This window comes from Puma concolor, chromosome E3 (genome assembly GCF_028749965.1).
Source record: "Puma concolor isolate L17-30 chromosome E3, mPumCon1.1.hap2, whole genome shotgun sequence".
Classification (NCBI taxonomy): domain Eukaryota; kingdom Metazoa; phylum Chordata; class Mammalia; order Carnivora; family Felidae; genus Puma; species Puma concolor.
Window position 1 is genome coordinate 23,409,658 of NC_141682.1, and position 18,941 is coordinate 23,428,598.

Genomic DNA, 18,941 nt, shown 5'->3' on the forward strand with positions numbered 1-18,941 from the left:
CTACTCCCTGCCTCGGGAGCAATGCCTTCAAACCAGTCTCCACAGTCCCGAAAAGAGTCAGGAGCCAGAGAAGCAAGGGGTGCAATGAAGATCGCGGGGGATGAAGGGCAGACCTTCGCAGAGCAGACAGGGGTGCTTCCTGCTCACGTACTTGCTGTGACCGTGTTGGGCTGTGGGATGTCACACTCCTCCCAACCCTGCCAGAGAAGCTGGCTGACTTGGGTTGCTGTGCCTCCAGTGGTGCGCTAACATTCCAGGCTTAATCCCTCAGCTCCCAGGGAATAGATCCCAACTTATCTGGAAATTCATTGACCCAGGAAAGAAATAAAAGTGAATGTTTCTGCAAGACAAAATGACCCAATGTTACCCAAACTTCATAGTGTGTGAGACCCCTTTTTAGTATAAAGGACGGCCATAGATCCCCAGATAATTGAGTTATTATGCTTTTTTCTAGCAACCAGGGAGTACAAAACCAGGGGTTCTGAAGGTCATATCCTGCCAGAGAACTTAGTGTGGTTGGCTCTTATAGCATTTTGGAAAGACTGACAATCATAGCTAACATTTGAAAACTTCAGAAGCTCACACAAAATCTAGAATTCTGGCTTTCTTCCAAAAAAAAAAAAAAAAAAAATCAGAGGACCCGGCAACAATGGGCCCACATTTCTGTATGGGGCCATATAATTTCCGGCTTGCCATCATGCCTCCAACCCCTTCCCTCGAGACAACCCATCTGGCTCTGTAGGCACCTGGGTTTGTGGCCCTTGTCTCCACATTCCAGAGTCCATTGCTTGGACCCATGAGGTCCCAGGTCCACAAGCTGGGAACAAAGGACTGACTCTTTATCTGCACTTAAAAGCAGTTTGGAAGCCACTCAGATCAAAGATCTTAGTCATAGCTCAAAAAAGGAGCCTACAAAGTGAGAAATGAATGTAGAAATAACCACAGCTTTCCACCCAGAGTTCTTTGATGTCAGTGGTCTCTGATTCTCAAAGTGGGGGAGTTGTGCACACAAGTACTTTCAGATTTTGATCTCTCCAAGCAAAAAGGACTGTAAGTCCCTCAAATAGCATGGGAAATGTTGTCCTAGGAGGCATCATTCCATCCTCTGTGTGTGTTCAAACGACTTCATTAAGACCTGATGGGCAGCAAATAGGTTCAGGTCATACTTCTCCCCTTCCTGTCCTCCCCTCACCACTCCCCGCCCCCCACCCCAGAATAAGTTCATGGAAGGCAACATGGCAATATAAATCAAAAGACTTTGAGATATGGCTATCTTTAAGGAGGGAGAAGGCTGGAATAAACCATGTGATTCTGGATTTCAACTGGAGATATGATAGCAAACTCATGTTTAGCTTAATATCAATATAGATTGGGAAATATCAGATTATAGATATGTCTATACACGTGGGTTTGTATACACACATACATTTCCAAGCTCTGTCTGCCGGCAGGGTCTAGAAGCAACAGCATGCTGGTACACCGAGCGTAATCAGTACCCCGGATCTTGATCTCCAATCAGAGAACCAGAGCTCTCTGGAGAAATAATTTCCTCTAGGACTGCAGCAGGAAACACATAAGATGAGTCTGGAGCATCTCGTAGGCCAGGAAACGAGGAAGTGTCCAAGATACCCACCAGTGGGCATCTATCAAAAGGACACAGGTGGGGTGCCTGGGTGGCTCTGTTGATTAAGCGTCCGACTTCCGCTCAGGTCATGATCTCATGGCTCGTGGGTTCGAGCCCCACGTTGGGCTCTGTGCTGACAGCTCAGAGCCTGGAGCCTGCTTCTGATTCTGTGTCTCCCTCTCTCTCTGCCCCTCCCCTGCTAGTGCTCTGTCTCTGTCTCTGTCTCTCAAAAATAAATAAACATAAAAAAAAAAACAAAAGGACACAGGAGCCAACCAACAGAGCTCCCAGTAGCCAAAGCTGGAACATTCTCAGCAACGAGATAAACAGTGGAGTAATGGATTATAATCCAAGGTATAAAATAAGTAGCTATGGGTCCATAGTGACATAAAGCAATAAACGGATGAATAAGTAAATGGGCGGTAGGGAAGGAGACAAATCTCCTGTACAGAAGAATTCCAAATAATTTATACAGTTATGGCCACCTCAGGGAGGGGAGCATAATTCCCCAGAGGAATTTCCTTCCAAATAGCAATGTCTAGAAAGGGGTGCAATGCAACTCTACAGGGGAGAAACCTGACACACACAACCTCGGCCAGGTGACGGAGGTCAACATCAACAGTGACAAGTCATGTGGAGAGTTCGCGCCCTTGGTAAGATGTGATGAGAACGGCACTTCGTGTGGTCCTTCCTCTCGAAGCTCCATAACCCCTGATGTAATCATGAGAAAAGCATATTCTACAGAATCCCCAGACAGCCCTTCTCAAAACCCCCGAGGTCATCAAAAACCAGGGAAGTCTAAGAAACCCACAGTCTAAAGAAGCCTAAGGAGATATGACGGCTAAACATAATAGGAGTGGCCCAGATGGGATCCTGAAACAGGAAAAGGACATTAGGTAAAAACTAAGGAAATCAGAATAAAATTCAGCTTTAGTTAATAATGTGTCAATATATTGGTTCATGAGCTGGAACGAATGCATCATTCTAATGTCCTTAACACCAAGGGAAACTGGATGTACATATACAGGAACTCACTCTACTATCTTGGCAGCTTTTCTATAAATCAAAAACTATTCTAAGTCGAAAGTTTATTGAAACATATGCTCATCTTTTAACTCAGTGTTCTCAGCTCTAAAAATTCCATAAAGAAATAATTCTGAACGTGCGCGAGAATTTATTTACAACAGTGTGTGTGTGTGTGTGTGTGTGTGTGTGTGTGTGTGTGTATTGTTTTTAACTGGAAGCAGACTAAATACCCAATAATAGGGGATGAAGTAAATAAATTATGATACATTAGAAAATGACATACTATCTGGTCATTAAATGATGCAGTAAAACATTTGTTCATGTAGAAAAGATGAACGTGATGCTTTAGTAAATAAAAAAGTACTTTACAAAAAATTTATGGTATAATCTCATTCTGGTTAAAAATAAGGGATTCCTGGGGTGCCTGGGTGGCTCAGTCAGTTAAGCATCTGACTCTTGATTTTAGGTTAGGTCATGATCTCACAGTTCATGAGTTTGAGCCCCACCCACATCAGGCTCTGTGCTAGCAGTGTGGAGCCTGCTTGGGATTCTCTCTCTCTCTCTCTCTCTCTGCACCCCCCCCCTTAAAATAGATGCATAAACATTAAAAAAAAATAAGGGATAGGGGTGCCTATGTGGCTTAGTCAGTTAAGCAACTGACTCTTGGTTTTGGCTCAGGTCATGATCTCACAGTTTGCGAGTTCAAGCTCTGCATTGGGCTCTGTGCTGACAGTGCAGAGCCTGCTTAGAATTCTCTCTCTCTCTCTCTCTCTCTCTGCCCCTCCCCCATTTGTGCACGCTCTCTCTCTCTCTCAAAAATAAATAAAAATAAACTAAAAAAAAAAAAAAATAAGGGTTAGCTAAGTAGGGCATAAAATGTAAATGAGCCTGGGTGGCTCAGTTGGTTAAGCGTATGGCTTCAGCTCAGGTCAGATCTCGCAGTTTGTGAGTTCGAGCCCCGTGTCGGCCTCTGTGCTGACAGCTCAGAGCCTGGAGCCTGCTTCCGATTCTGTGTCTCCCTCTCTCTCTGCCCCTCCTCTGTTCACATTCTGTCTCTCTCTGTCTCTCAGAAATGAATAAAAATGTTAAAAAAAAATAAGAAAATGTAAATATATATATTTGATGGGGGTTATAGCTGTGCTAAGAGAATATGAGGATTATCATTACTTGTTACTTTCTTTTTTTTTTTTTTTTTTAATTTTTTTTTTCAACGTTTATTTTATTTTTGGGACAGAGAGAGACAGAGCATGAACGGGGGAGGGGCAGAGAGAGAGGGAGACACAGAATCAGAAACAGGCTCCAGGCTCTGAACCATCAGCTCAAAGCCTGACGCGGGGCTCGAACTCACGGACTGCGAGATCGTGACCTGGCTGAAGTCGGACGCTTAACCGACTGCGCCACCCAGGCGTCCCTCATTACTTGTTACTTTCAAGCTAATTTTTATTTCCTAAGTTTTCTATAGTGAACAATACATTGTTTCTATTGTAAAAAAGAACATTAAACATACATATATATTTATGTTTGCATATGTTTATGTATACATATGTATTAAGTATATACATATATAGTTTATATGGATATATATTTTTTCTTTTTCTTTTTCTTCTATATATATGTTTATATATACATATGTATTAAGTATATGCATATATATTTATATGGTTTATGAGACTGACTCAGGACAATATTTATATGGTTTATATGGCTATATATATATATATTTATTTTCTTTTTTTTCCTTAAGAAAAGGAAACACAGGCCCAGGCTGTGGACCCCCACTTGACTATGGCGACAAGCAGCTTTGGGGTAAAATCCAGTTCTTCTCTTTCTCAAGGCCACCAGGAAAACAACGAGGAGATCCTTCTCAGTACAAGGGTTTTGTTGCTGGACACGTGTGGGAAACAGAACAAGATGGCACACATGGGTGGAGAGGTTCTAGAACTTTGCAGACCCACGGTCCTTCCTGTCCATCTTCAGGCTCCTTTCTTGGATGATTCTCCAAGAGGTTTCCGTTTGTTCAGGCTGCCAAGTCTGGGGGACTCTCCCAGCTGCCTGGCATGCACTAGGCTCTCACAAAATGCTTGCTGAGCGAGCCAGTGAGTAAGCGGACGGACACATGCATCTTCTGCTCTGCTTGCTCCTTGTCCTCTCTTGTTTCCATATCTAAGTTGAGAGGATTTCTATTTTGGTTTTTGGAGGCCTTGCTTTCCATAGCACAGCCGTCCTCTTTCCGGCTGCCTGTTCCAATCCCCCGAGCAGCTTCAAAACAAGCCCAGGACTCGGGGTCTTGGGGGTCTGGAGGAGGGGGTGGGCATCAGTGCTTTTGAGCATTCCCTGGGTCACCTATGTAGCCAGGACTGAGGACCGCCCTGCCGACTGTGCTCCCAGCTCCTGTCCCTGGGTGGGGGGCGGCTGCCGGTAAGGGCCACTCGCAGATCCAAATAACCAGCAGACTCTGAATGAATGACCAAGCCCTTTCTGGTGCAGGGCATCACCTGCTTGGGACTTTGGTGACTCATGCAGGCACCGGGCAGCCCCTCCCTCCTCCCTTCCTTGGCATTCTGATAATCCTGGGTTTACAGATAATTTCATTCTTCAGACACAGTAGTTGTCATGCACACCAAGGAATGAGGAGGGTTAATGCTTTAAAATCATCACTTAATGTGTGTGTGTGTGTGTGTGTGTGTGTGTGTGTGTGTGTGTGAGAGAGAGAGAGAGAGAGAGAGAGAGAGAGAGAGAGAGGCATCACAGGGGAGCCTGTAGATCTTGAAACAGGGATGAGCACGCGTCCCCAGCAAGCCCAACCTCCCTTTCCAGAGGATAGTTCAGGAGTGTCTTCAGAGATAACAGGAATATTGCCTCAGCCCCCCTGAGCTTGTCCTTTGCAGCACTTATCTCAAAAATAATTGATTAATTTTTTGTGCACAGCTGGGTGTCTGGTGAGGAAGAGGTTTAATTTTGTTTTCTGCAAGAGAAACAGTTGATGTGTGGTTCTGGGAAAGCTGCAAGTTCAGAGGACAGATTTATGGAAGGAGACAAAAATGGGAAGTTATAGAGCCCTGTCAGGGCAAACTGGCCCAGCTGTTGGTGCGGGAAGGCAAGGTGTACCTGCCCCCAATATGGAAGCCACCCTGGGGTGGGGGTGGGGGGCAGGGGAGGATAGGACCGGAAGTGAGGTCATCGAAAGGGAAAGACAGTCACGGATTGATGGACAATGGGAACACTCCTGACCTTGCCATCCAGAGAGCAGGCTCGTACTTGAATCTAAAAAATCTGTATGTCTTATTCTGGTGTGATGTACCTCTTGCAAAATTCTCCTCTTTAGCTGCTCCAGCAGAGTTTGGTGGCTGGAGGTGATGGCTCTAGGTAAAATCCTGGTGCTGTCCCTTAGAGCTGTGACCTAGCAGGTTACTTAACCTCTCCAAACCTTAATTTTCTCACCTGTAAAATGGGTTTAATCCTAATACCCCTTAGAGTTGTTTTTGGTTTTGTTTTTTAGAGAGAGAGAGAGAGAGCACGTGAGTGGTGGAAAGGGCAGAGGGAGAGAGAGAAAATCTCAAGCAGGCTCCACACTCAGCATGGAGCCCACTGGGGGCTCTGTCCCATGACCCTGGGATCACGACCTGAGCTGAAATCAAGAGTCAGTCACTCAACGGACTGAACCACCCAGGCGCCCCACCTCTGAGAGTTATTTTAAGGATTAAATGAGATATTGTGTGAAACATGCTCAGAATAATACCCAGTCCAGAAATCGCTAAATCACTCAATAAATGTCAGCTTTTTCCTTTTCTTCTTTTTTTATTCACACCTTAAAGGATTATAGCAGCATGGGTAGAAATTGCACTATCTCTGGATACTGAGATCTAGCTGCCATCAGCGCCAAGAGTAGCAACTTGAGAACGTATTTGGGATTTTCCTGTCCCAGGAGGCAGGCTGGGTGTCTCGGCAATGGGGATCCTTTCTGAAGCTAGAATCTATGGTGGCAGTTGTGACACATTGTAGCCTCCAGGGAGCACATCTCCCTGGGCTCCAGTTCAGGCAGAGACTCTGCAGAAAGATAGACTGACCATTTGGACCCCAGGAAGCAACCTGGAGACTTAGAAGGACCCAAGGAGAGAAACTGGACCTCCCGCTGAACTGGCAGGTGGACTGCTAGGGCCTGGCCTCTGGAGGGCGCTCCTGAGAAACCATTCCTAGGCTCAGGCGGCAGTCCCCTGTCCCCCACCTCGAGGGCAGTCACCACCTAGCACCACTCTATCCCCAGTGCCTGGCGCCTAGTGCACACTCAGTGTCTATCTGAATGAACAAGTGAATTAATGAATGACATACATTTTTCAAAGTCCTTTCACACCTAGTATCTCATTTAATTCTCATAACAGCCCTATGAAATATGCAGGGCAAGGATCATTTTCCCAATTTTTACCGGATAAACCGGACCAGGACTCATACGTAGTTGGCAAGATTCCAGGTCTCAGACCCCTATTGCTCTTTCTACTATAGCGTGCTGCTTCTAAAATGTGTTTCGTTTGTTCTGCCAGAAGTTAAGGACAGTATGGTTTTATCACCATCGTCTGCCTAGACTTTTTTGGAGTGTATAAAGTCACTTGACCTCCTTGCCAAGCATCTCCTGGCTATGAAGACAATTATCTCCTCCAGTGCCCTGGAACCTGGACCTTCTGCCCATCAGAGCAGACAGACTTCTCCCTTGGCCTGTGGGCAGCATTAATGAACAGCGGCTGGGAACCCCGTGGCTTTGGCACAGGAAGCCCTGCTGCCAGCAGGGATGGTGTTGTGTCCCTTCACACGGCTAATTCAGGGGATTTCTCATTCCTAAGCCAAGGGGATTGCTGGCCCAGCTGCCTGGAGGGCAGACATCCTGGTGTCTTCTCCAATGCCCTCTCTAAGCGAAGAGTTTTCAGATAAGCAAAAGGACGCAATTTCACTACCTAGATTTGCCTTCCTGCTCCTGGACCTACGACAGGTGCACAACACTGTTTGTGGGAAGAATAGATCTTTTTAGAAGCAGCAAGTTTTTCTCAGAAGGGAGATAAGGCATGCACAGTTTTCTATGAAAACACATTCCTGCAGCTGAGGAAGAAGCTGGGGAATCAGATGGATGGGATAAGAGGCAAGAGGATTGGAAAGGTTTTGATTCAAGGTTTTTATGTTTTTTTTTTCTTCCCTACCCATAATGTTTCTAGTGTGGATCCTGGAACCAGATGCATGGTCAGGGGTGAGAGAGAACCTCTCCTCTTTAGATCTCCCTTGGTGATTTCCAGGGGACTCAGAACATCTGTTGACTGATGCGAGGCAGATAGATTTGCTTCAGTGGGGGTCAGGTTTCGCAGGCTGGAACCGAAATGGAACCAGATCCGAGTTGGAGAATATTTCTCAATCACTTGTAGAGGGTATCACAAGAATCTTATTATCAGTAACTGTAAGTTCTGAAATGTGCAAGGGACGTGCTTCTTATTTTTATATTAGGGCGGCCTCTGTTCTCACTCGATTGCATTCTGATATACTCACTTCAATGGGATGGAAAAAGAAGGTGGAGCGAACAACCTTATTGTCCATTTTGCAGATGAGGAAACTGAGGACACCAAGAGTTCCACAGTCTCTTGTGCAGATTCACAGCTGTCAGGTATAGAGGAAGATTCAAATGCTGCAAGGTAGCTCTGAAGTCCACACTCCCAACTGGATAAATGGAGTAACAAGAGAACCAGAGATTGTATGACAGAGTTGGGGGACCCTAAGGTCATCTAATCTTCTTGTTCTGTAAAGATGGGGCCCCCAAAGGGCTTGATTTATTCCGGGGCACAGAGTAAGTCGGGGCAGAGTGGAGTCCAGAACTAAGATTCTGGCTCTTCTAACAGCGAAGATTTCAAATATTTTCCCAACATCTCCAGGATCTTTAAATCCAAGGGACAGGTATTTTCTTGACTTGGGTGAGAACCCATGTCCAGAGTGGTCAAGATCTGAAAAACCAGGTCTACACAATCACCCACACGTTTTCAGAGCCAGATGTTTAGCATGGAAGAAACTTGACATCCAAGCAACGGAAATAATGTTTCACTTTCTCCCTGCCAGCTTTCCGGTCTTCTAATCAAACACCTTGGTTTGGTTTCTTCTCCCAACACACCAGCGTCAAGTCCTCTCTGGCCTTCCCCGTGCCCCATCCTGGTCTGGGGAATTTAGGCTCTTTTCCTTAACCCATTTCATTTTTTAGGATTATTGTTTGATTCATTCTGGTTTAGACTGTACCCAAATTTCTTAGGACTGACTCAAAGGAAAAAGCATTTTGTTAAAATAGCTGCATTGCTTTTAAACAATTTGTCCTCCTACTCACTTTTTCTTTTTGGAAGACAGAAACTGAATATAGATTTGTGGGAGAGAGATACAGAGGGAACCAGAGAAGAGGGGCAGAGAAGAGAGAGGCTCGGGAGAGGGGACGGGAGAGAGGAAGAGGGGAGGGCAGGGCAAGGCAGAATACCAGCTCCAGGAATGACGCCAGGAAATCAGCCAGGACTCTTCCCCACTTCTGGTTGTGTACAGGCTGAGACCCAAAACCAGTCCCTGTTTCTGTCAAAACGGAATCAACGCCCAGCCCAAATGTATATTTTTAAAGATCGCATTTTTTCCACTGCCCCTAAACAGGTAGTTTCATTAACGAAGGGAAGGGAGGTCTCTCTGTGGTCCCCTAACCGGGTTTGGGTTTGGGGAAGCTGGTAGCCAGAACACAGGGAAAACAGGCACAGGCTGTACCCCACAGGGGGGATTCCTGCTGACTCTGTTTCCCCATTCATGACTCCCCAGGAGGAGCAATTGAAAAATTGAGCTGCTTGGCACAGCGGGAGGGCAGTTCATGCATATTCAAATCCCTCCCTCCCAGCACTAAACTTAGCTGCCACCTTGCTCATCCTGAATGCCTTCCACCTCCGCGTACCGGTTATCCTATCTGCTCCACCTGTGCCCAGGAGCCTGTCTCCTCTGTCGCCCCCACGTGCTTACCTTGTCATTGACCGTGATAATAACAGCTAACACTTAGGCTGGCTCTACCCGGTATCCCTGTTCAATGCATGCTACACGTGCGAAACCGTTTAATCCTTATCACAACCATATGAGGTTGGTGCTGTTATTGTCCCTTCCCTTTTGTTGACAGATGATGAACCTGAGGCACAGAGAGGTTAAGTAACTTGTCCCAGGTCACACAGCCAGTAAGTGGCAGAAACAGGTCTTGAGCCCAGCACTGTCTGACCCCCTATGCCATGCTTCTGTGGCATACGTCTGACCCCCTATGCCATGATAATAACTCAATCCTGTGTACCTGGCTTTCGCCAACACAACTTTTCTGAGGAGAATACTGGCCTTTCATTCTGGTCCAGGTTCCTATAGGGCCCCTTGTCATCTTCTCCTAAAGGATATCGCTTCTACCCCTCACTTGATTATTTAGGACTGAATGGTTTGTACTAAGTCAGCAAGATAAAATAGTTGCCCTTGAACGCCTGGCAGAGAGCGCATTCTTCAAGTGCATTGTTACAAGGTGGTCGCCGAAAGTACAGAAGTACCACTGAGAGGAGGGTATTTGGCAAAGGTTTCACCCATCTCCCAGGTATTCTGAGTATCCCTCTGGATCAAGCCGGACTAGTGCTGGATCACTCAGTGCTGTGAACGTCCACAATGCCAGCACGGTCACTGAGTGAGAACGATACACAAACACTTGGCCAAGGGCTCTATCAATTATTATCTCATTTAATTTCCATAACAACCCTAGAAGGGAGGTACTATTTTTAAAAATGTTTTTAATATTTATTATTTTTGAGAGAGAGAGAGAGGCAGAGAGAGAGGGAGACAGAATCTGAAGCAGGCTCCAGGCTCCGGGCTGTCAGCACAGAGCCTGACGCGGGGTGTGAACCCACGGACCAAGAGATCATGACCTGAGCCGAAGTCGGACGCTTAACCGACTGAGCCCCCCAGGTGCCCAAGGGAGGTAGTATTACTTTGCCCATTTACAGATGGGTACCTGTGTACCGGAAAAGTGAAGCAGTGTGCCCAAGGTCACACAGCCACTTAATGGCAGAGCCAGACGGGACTTCAACACAGAGCACTGTGCTCTGTGGCTTTGGGGACTTTGCCATCAGCCGTGTCGAGAATACTCTGTTTTGTGACATGAAACATCATCCACTTAGGAAAGAAAATGTTCTTATCTGATCTTGGTACCAAGGAGAGTGGGATGTGTCTATAAATTCTAAAACTTATTTATTCTAGCAACTATTTATCAAACACATACTATGTGGCTGGTGCTGTGCTAAACACTTCATATATAATATTTTATTTTGCCCTCAAAATAACCTCATGACTACAGTTTTATCCCCAGTCCATGTAAAGAAACTCAGACTCCAAGAGATTAAGCAATTTGCTCAAGGACAAAACACGGAGCCTGTTGGAGAGTCAGGTCGGCTTGACTGCAGGTCTGCTTGGCCACCGGGTTCTCCTGTATTCTGAGCACTGTGAGTGTGCGGTTGACCAGGTTTCCCCTAGACAAGGGACTGCGAGGAAGCTTGGTTCACAGGCGGCTTTATGAACCACCCTTAGCAAGAATGTAGTTCATTGTCCGGTGCAATTCACTCTCATTCTTGGCTCTGTCCAGTCCCTTTTTTCCTTTAGTCCAATTTTAAAAATTGGACCCATCTTTTCTTATTTTGTGTAATTAAAGCCCCCTTAACTCTTTTCTGGAGCAAGATGGGTATCAATCGACAAATATATTAAATATTATAGCCCCATTTCACAGTTGAGGAAACCGAGGCACAGAAGAATTAAGTAACTTGAATAGGGTCCCCTAGTTTACAGGTGGTAGAATCAGGACTGCAAACCCAGGTGATCGGGCTCCACAGGCTGAATCCTTGCCCACTCTGCTAAGCTACCAGCAGCTACCGGGGCAATGGAAGGAGCCAGGAGCGTCTCTTAGAGTGAGCTCTGCAGGTAGCTAGAGGGGAGACTGGGACCCAGGCACGAAGGGCTCCCTGTGAGTGGGTGGCCACCCATTGTGTTGATGGCTCAGGCCCACGGGCTCATCAAAACCCTCTGAAATGCAAGGCTCCCACTCTTGTCAAATTGAACCGGCTTTGCAGATTTCAGTTTCAATCCTGCCAACTTGAAAGTTTTAGCATTTCAGCTGTTTCAGAATTATAAAAGCCTACAAATGCTAAGGTGCTTTTTTTAGAGTTAAAAAAAATGTGTCTTTTCCCCACCATCACATAACAATCTGAAGGGATTTTTTTGCAGATTCTTGCCAAATGTGTATTTTTAAAGATTGCATTTGGCTAAAGACCAGAAGTGGAAAATCTGGGAGGAATGTTGAGGAAGTTCTAAGGCATATTCATAGAGGAGGAGAGGGGAAAGCTCTTTCCTCTCTGCAGACCCCTGGGTCTGCTGGGGTGGATGTTGTTTATTTCAGCTTTCTTGCTACCTTTGGTGACAAAGAGTTTCTTTAAAATACTGACACCTCAGCTGGTCGGGTGGCCCAGAGGACATGTGGAGTGTGGCCCTGGCCAGGGAGGACCACCATCACTGCATGAAAAGCTCCCGGCTCAGCAACTGTCACCAGGAGCCAGATGGCCTCTTAGTGGACAAAGTTACTGCACTTATTGGATCAGGTGGCAGCTCAGTCCTCACTAATTAGGTGTCTTGTGTGTGTGTGTGTGTGTGTGTGTGTGTGTGTGTGTGTTATGTGTCACAGACTCTTCCCCAGTGTGAATCAGCTCAATCATCATTTTGCAGTGTTTCAGATTCAGATTGCAAACATCCACCAACAAATAGGAGCCTTGCTTTCTAACGAGCTGGAGATGTGTGGAAAATAGAATCACTCACAGTAGTAGTGAGCCACAGATGTTCCATGGAGACAGCCGGCTGTGCCAAGCACAGACGGTATGTGTGACCACGAGACAGGATGCAGAATCTTGCAATGAAAGTGTTGCCCACAGAGCCCAAAAGATGAAGAGATGAAGACAGGCAGAGATGGAATCTGGTTTCTTCTTCCAAAGTCCTGGCCTTCTGTATAGCTGCCTGACACTCCATTTGGGAGTGGTCCAAAACGCTGAATGTTTAAATTTGAGTAACTGCCACCAAGGCCTTCACTACCAAAGTAAAAAGATGCTTCTAAGGAATCAGAATAACCTGGGTTCAAATCCCAGCCCCAACCCTCAACTGACTGAGTGTCTGTAACAAGTCATTTAATCTTTTAGGACCTTGGGCATAATAATAGGGCTTCCCTGTTGGGTTTTCATGAGGATTAAATGAGAGAATACAAAGAAGTCTCTTGGCATCATGCCTACTCACAGCATATGTTCAGTAAACAATAGCTATTGCCACCACCATCACCATCATCACCATTACTACATCATCATCACCACCACCATCACCATCATCACCATCACCACCACCCTTATCACCATCATCATCATCATCATTATCATCATCACCACCATCATCATCATCACCATCATCACCATCACCATCATTTCTAGCTCTGCAATCCTAGCAAGTTTGACCTGCTAAATTTCATTTTTCTCCTCTGTAAAAATGGAAATAATTATGTCTACTTCAGAGTTGAGTTAATGTTTATTAACTTCCAGCACAGTGCCCAGCACATAGATGCTCAGGAAATGTGAATTAATTTTTCTTCTCCATATTACCTTCAACCTTACTTTAAAACATCACTGAATTTGGTTATTAAGAATCAATATTTATCGTTCAATGCAGGTTCCCTCAGCACCTGTGAACCAAGAGGCATGGACATTGACCTGTCCTCCAGGAGATGATCCTCTAATAGGTAAGACAAAAGCTGAGTAGAATGGTTATGTTTCCGGGGAGACCAAGAGGTTAGAGAGTCTCAAGGCATTTGCTCAAGGAAAACAAAGTGGTTTCCAAACAGGTCATTCTGAGTCCAGAGTCTACACTTTTAACCATGATTATCATGACTACCATGGCTTCCAGGAGAGAATGGGTAGAGGTGAAACCAAGGGTTTCCATTTCTCTTAATTGCTTCAGTTCTTTGTTTTGAGGAAGAAAAAGACAGAAGGGGAGGGAGAAGAAAAATGGTTTCTGATTTGTGTGCAGGGGAAAACAAGTATGCTCCTAGTGTCCTGGGAGCTCACTCAGTTTCCTTTGAATAAGGAAGGCCCTACTCAGAGGTCAAGATCACTTTAAATACCTTATAGAGGAGTACTCCTCCTTCACAGCAGGAGGCAGGGCTTGGCCCCTGCCACTGTTCAAGGCAAATAGCAGAGTTTGTGTCACTGTTGGGGCTCTGATGAAACAGCCCCAGCAATGGCATCCTTGGAAGAAATCCCACACAGTGGTTAAGAGCCCAGGTTTGGAGCCAAACAGAACGGGAATCATATCCCAGCTATGCTACCTACTGGATGGGTGACCTTGAGTAAGTGGCTTAAACTTTCTAAGTCCCCGGTTTCCATTTCTGTGAAGTGATCACTCAATAAATGGCTTTGCTGTTTTTATTGTTTTCAGAACAGTGCCCCCTGGGGGCGGGCATGGTGGTGGCAACAGAGGGTGCCAGGGACAACTGAAACTCAGAGCTCATATTTGTGCTTCCAGCCCATTCTAGGTGGTCTCCTTTCACTGCAAAATCTTTGAATGTATGTGTGTGTGTGTATGTGGGGGGTATCTTTTAATAATTAAGACATTTTCCTGATAACCACCCCCTTGCTACAATCTTTCAGGATAATAACCTGTCCATATCTATTAAAATCATAACCCCATACCTCTACTGACTTAGCAATCTCATTTTTGGTAATCTAACCTACAAAAACAAAAGCACCAGCATATAAGGACACATGTGTAAAAATGACTGAAAGTGAGACAAAACAAAACAAAATTGGAAACAAGGTGGACAGTGCTCGCTTCGGCAGCACATATACTAAAATTGGAACGATACAGAGAAGATTAGCATGGCCCTGCGCAAGGATGACACGGAAACAAGGTGGATATTCATCGACAGGGAAAAGGTTGAATACACTGAAGGGATTCCAGTCTGTGGAATATTATGCAACCATTAAAAAGATTGAGTCAGATCAGTGCCTATAAACCTGGAGGAATATCTACGATGTATTGAGGGAAAAAAGCAAGTGGCAGACCGGTATCTCCAGTGTGGATTCAATTTTAAAAATCAAACAATGCCGCTCCCCCACCATGTGCATGTATGTATGCGTTTCGAGAGTGAAGATACAGAGGAAACACATCTAGCTGTTGACATTGGTCACTTTGGAGTGAGGTAGGGAGGGGACAGAGTGGGAGTCGGGCAGGGCATATTATTACTTCTCTTTCTATTTTTAGATGGTTTCACTGCTTAGAGTAAACAAATGTTACTCTTATAATTTTATCTAAGTAATCTCTACACTCAAGGTGGGGCTCAAACTCAGGATGCCAACAGCAAGAGCCACACGCTCTACTGACTGAGACAAGCTTGTGCTATAGGTGATCACATAAAATGGGCTTTTCTTGACACTCCCAAGTCCTTGAGGGAAGGGGTCACACCTTTTCAGCTTTGCTGGTCTCAGACCTGCTCAGTGCCACCCTTACCCAGAGGAAGTCCTCAGTAAGTGTGAAATACATGAGTGAGCATTTACTCAGCCAATGTTATGGGATCTGGCTTTCCAGGGAGCCCATTGACCTCGAAGTGAGTTTCCACTCAGACAAACCTCCTGATGGCGATCATGCTTAGCTAATTCCCTACCACAGAGCTGTGTTCTTCAATGTTTCCTTTTCAGTGACTGATGACTGTGAAAAATTGAAGTGGCAAAGCTGATCAATCACCCTGGAAGATGACACTTAGCTGGGAGGTCTAGTGGCTTTGCTGGATGACAGTTAGGACCCCTAAAAGGACCTGTTCACATTAACACACACCAACCTGAACAAGGAGCAAATTTAAATCTGGGTTAAAAAGTCCCGAGGGCAAAAACGTGTTGCTCAAAATGGCATTTGGCTAGCTGCCTTCCAACAGCTTTTCCCAGCTTCTTAAAAAATACATAACATACCAGAAAGAGATAAAGACTCATAAGCCTAAAACCAAAGACTGAAAGACAACTTAATGGCACGGTCTTGGGAGAAACAACGCCAACTATTAATGCAGTTGGAGATAAATGAGAAAATAGAGGGGGAAGTAAGACAGATTTGAAAGAAAATAAACTGTAAGCAATCACACTGTTCAACTCTGTACTAAAACATTTATACGTTTCTATGAAGCAAATGATTTTCTAGACAACAAAATGACTCCAGAAAAAGGCCCAATATAGACAAGACATGAGAGAAGTTGTCAAAGAACTACTTTCAAAAAAGCCCCAGGCCCAGAAGGTTTTACATGAAAATTTCCATGCTGCAGAATCTACGTCACAGCATAGAAAATCATTTTATCAAGCTACTACCACTCTGATTCCAAAACTTGACACCAGGAGCACACAAAAAGGCAAATTTCATTGACAAATACAGAGAAAAACCCTACATACATATTAGCAAATCTATTTCAGCATTATGAAAAATTAAGTATGTCTCAAACAGATTTATCACAGGAATGAAAGATAGTTGGCTAATATGAAAGGCACTAACTTCGCCTATTAGCCAGCCAAAGGAGAGAAAGCTAGCCATGTCAATAGATACCCAAAAATGGAAACCTTCATGCCCAATTAAAATTCTTACTTAGCTACATAGTGACAGAAACTCCAGAGCATGATAAAAAAAACACTTTACGCCAATAGCAGATGCCAGGCTTCTCGGTGAAACCCTGGAGCAGCTAGCTGTTCACTTTAGGGGGAGCAGGAATCACCCCTAGGAGTCTGCTAAAAGGCAGATTACCAGCTTTGTACAAATTCTATGATTTATATCCAAATCTGCAACCACACTTTGAGAAACACAGTCTGCAAAGCATTACAATTACAGTTAGGAGCAGGGCAAGGTGACCTTTGAGCATCACCACTACTTAACTAAGCCTCTAACTAAGCCTTGACTATTCTCTAAGCCTCAAAGGAAAAACAGCAGGGGGAGAAAAAGTTCTATCTACTATTTGCAGATGATATGATTGTTTACCTGAAAAACCAAATTAAATTAATTACATTGCAGACAGCACCGCTAACCAAGTTCAAGCAACTTACAAATAGATAATTACTGATCACTAGCTTCTTCATATTAGTAATACTAACCACTTAGAAAATATCTTGGAGAACACCACCCGTTAACGTTAGTAACCAAAAATATAAAACCTACCTACAAACAATGTGCCCAATCAACATACAGGCTTGAATGAGGAAAATGGAACTTCTCTAAAATACATAAAAGAAAACATTAATAAATGGGATATATATTATGTTTTTAAATGGAGGAAGGCTCGATGTTTGAAAGAGGTCAATTGTGCCCAAATAAGTCTATTAATTAAATTTTTATTAATATCCCAGTTTTCCTGGCAACTTGATAGAATGGTCAGAAAATTCACAGGGAAAATCAAAACGTTAGAACTAAGAAGATGTTGATAAAGAAGCATGGTAAGGGAGAACATGACCTTCTGGTATTAAGGGTCTCATGAAGCTATATTAGTTCAAACAACAGAGTGATAGAGCCTCAGAAATAAAAATATATTGGGGCGCCTGGGTGGCGCAGTCGGTTAAGCGTCCGACTTCAGCCAGGTCACGATCTCGCAGTCCGGGAGTTCGAGCCCCGCGTCGGGCTCTGGGCTGATGGCTCAGAGCCTGGAGCCCGTTTCCGATTCTGTGTCTCCCTCTCTCTCTGCCCCTCCCCCATTCATGCTCTGTCTCTCTCTGTCCCAAAAATAAATAAACGTTGAAAAAAAAATTTAAAAAAAAATATATATAGATTAAAAGAAAAGAATAGAAAATCCAGAAACAGATACAGTTCTAGTATGTGTGTGTGTATGCGTGCGTTTAACAAAAGATAAAGGTCATAATTCAACTCCATGTGGATGAACTATTTCGTAATTCATAAATAGTGTAATTTGCAGTTTAAATATCTAGGGCAACTTTGTGTCCAAGTACTTGGTATTTTCCTACTGCTTACAACAAACACAGGAGGAAAGTAGCATGGAGGCGGGAGAGGGGTATAAAGCCTTCAGGATTAGCTTGCTATGAGCCCAATACGAGTTTCCAGGCCTTTGTGGTTTCCCAAACATTTATTAAGCTCTTAGGCTCCATTATTGCAGGGTCAGAAAGGATGGGAGTGGGGTTTCAGTTCTTGTTCCTCTGTTTACTTGATGTTTGACTTGGGGCAAACCACTCAGCCTGAACCTCAATTTTCTCACCAGAAAATGAGGATAATGCTCCCAAGTCTTGTGTCGTTACTAAAGTTGGGAGGAAAAATGAAGTCATGGATGAAAGCTCTGTAGTCGTAAAGCATTGAGTGAAGGTAGACATCTGGTGACCTGATCCTTATTTAGGGTTAAAAGCCCAGGCTGTGCTTAGAGGCTGCCTTAATTTGCACTGGGGCTCCATCACTTCCCATCTGTGGGTCTCTGGAAAGGCTGTTTGTACGTTGGTTTTGTCATTTACCAGCTGTGGGTCCTTGGGCAGTTTAGTTAACCTCACTGTATTTTGGCTTTCCTCATCATTAGAAGGGTGATAACAACAGTGGATAACTCAAAGTGTTGTTACAGGAAGCATACCACTTAGAACAGTGCCCAACATGTACTAGCTAATCAATAATGTTTGTTGTTTATCATCATAATTATCTCTGGGGATCTATGCCTCTCCTACTCCAAGGTTAAAAGACTGGGCCTGAGCCAATCAGCCCCGTGGGACCTCTGGTCTACAGTGATTGGGTCAGTAATGGACATGTGACCTAATCAGAGCCTATGAAATGAAATGAGGCTTGTACCTGCTGCAAAAGACACTCCTACACTAATGCTGGATTCAAGCATAGAAGAATCTAACCCTGAGAGCTGTTCTCATACATATTGTATCCGTGAGTCTCTCATTGTTGGAGGAGGTCATTGAGAGGATGTGGCTGCCAGTTGACTTATGAATTGGACCCAGGCAATTGGAGGCTCCTCACACCCCCATCCCCACCCCCACCCCCCCCTTTGGAATGTATGCTCTGCTCACTGTCCCCACAGTGGAAGCCATTTTCAAGGACATAACCTTGAGAGGGTAAGGTGGTGTTGAGACCTTCTGGACTGAAAATGTGACTGAACCCAGTTATAAGGCCTCTAAGTAAACTTTTACGATTCTGGCGGGCAATGAAGAGAATAATTTGTCTTGCGGCCGGCTCAAGACAAGCC

At 44.7% G+C, this 18,941-nt stretch overlaps 1 protein-coding gene and 1 pseudogene across 3 annotated transcripts in view; one reads left to right on the forward strand and one right to left on the reverse strand.

The window, feature by feature from the left end:
- The window catches only part of CACNG3 (calcium voltage-gated channel auxiliary subunit gamma 3), an 85,130-nt gene that overhangs the window by 42,241 nt on the left and 23,948 nt on the right, over positions 1-18,941 (reverse strand). The window lies entirely within an intron of this gene.
- LOC112853366 (U6 spliceosomal RNA) lies at positions 14,559-14,657 on the forward strand (annotated as a pseudogene).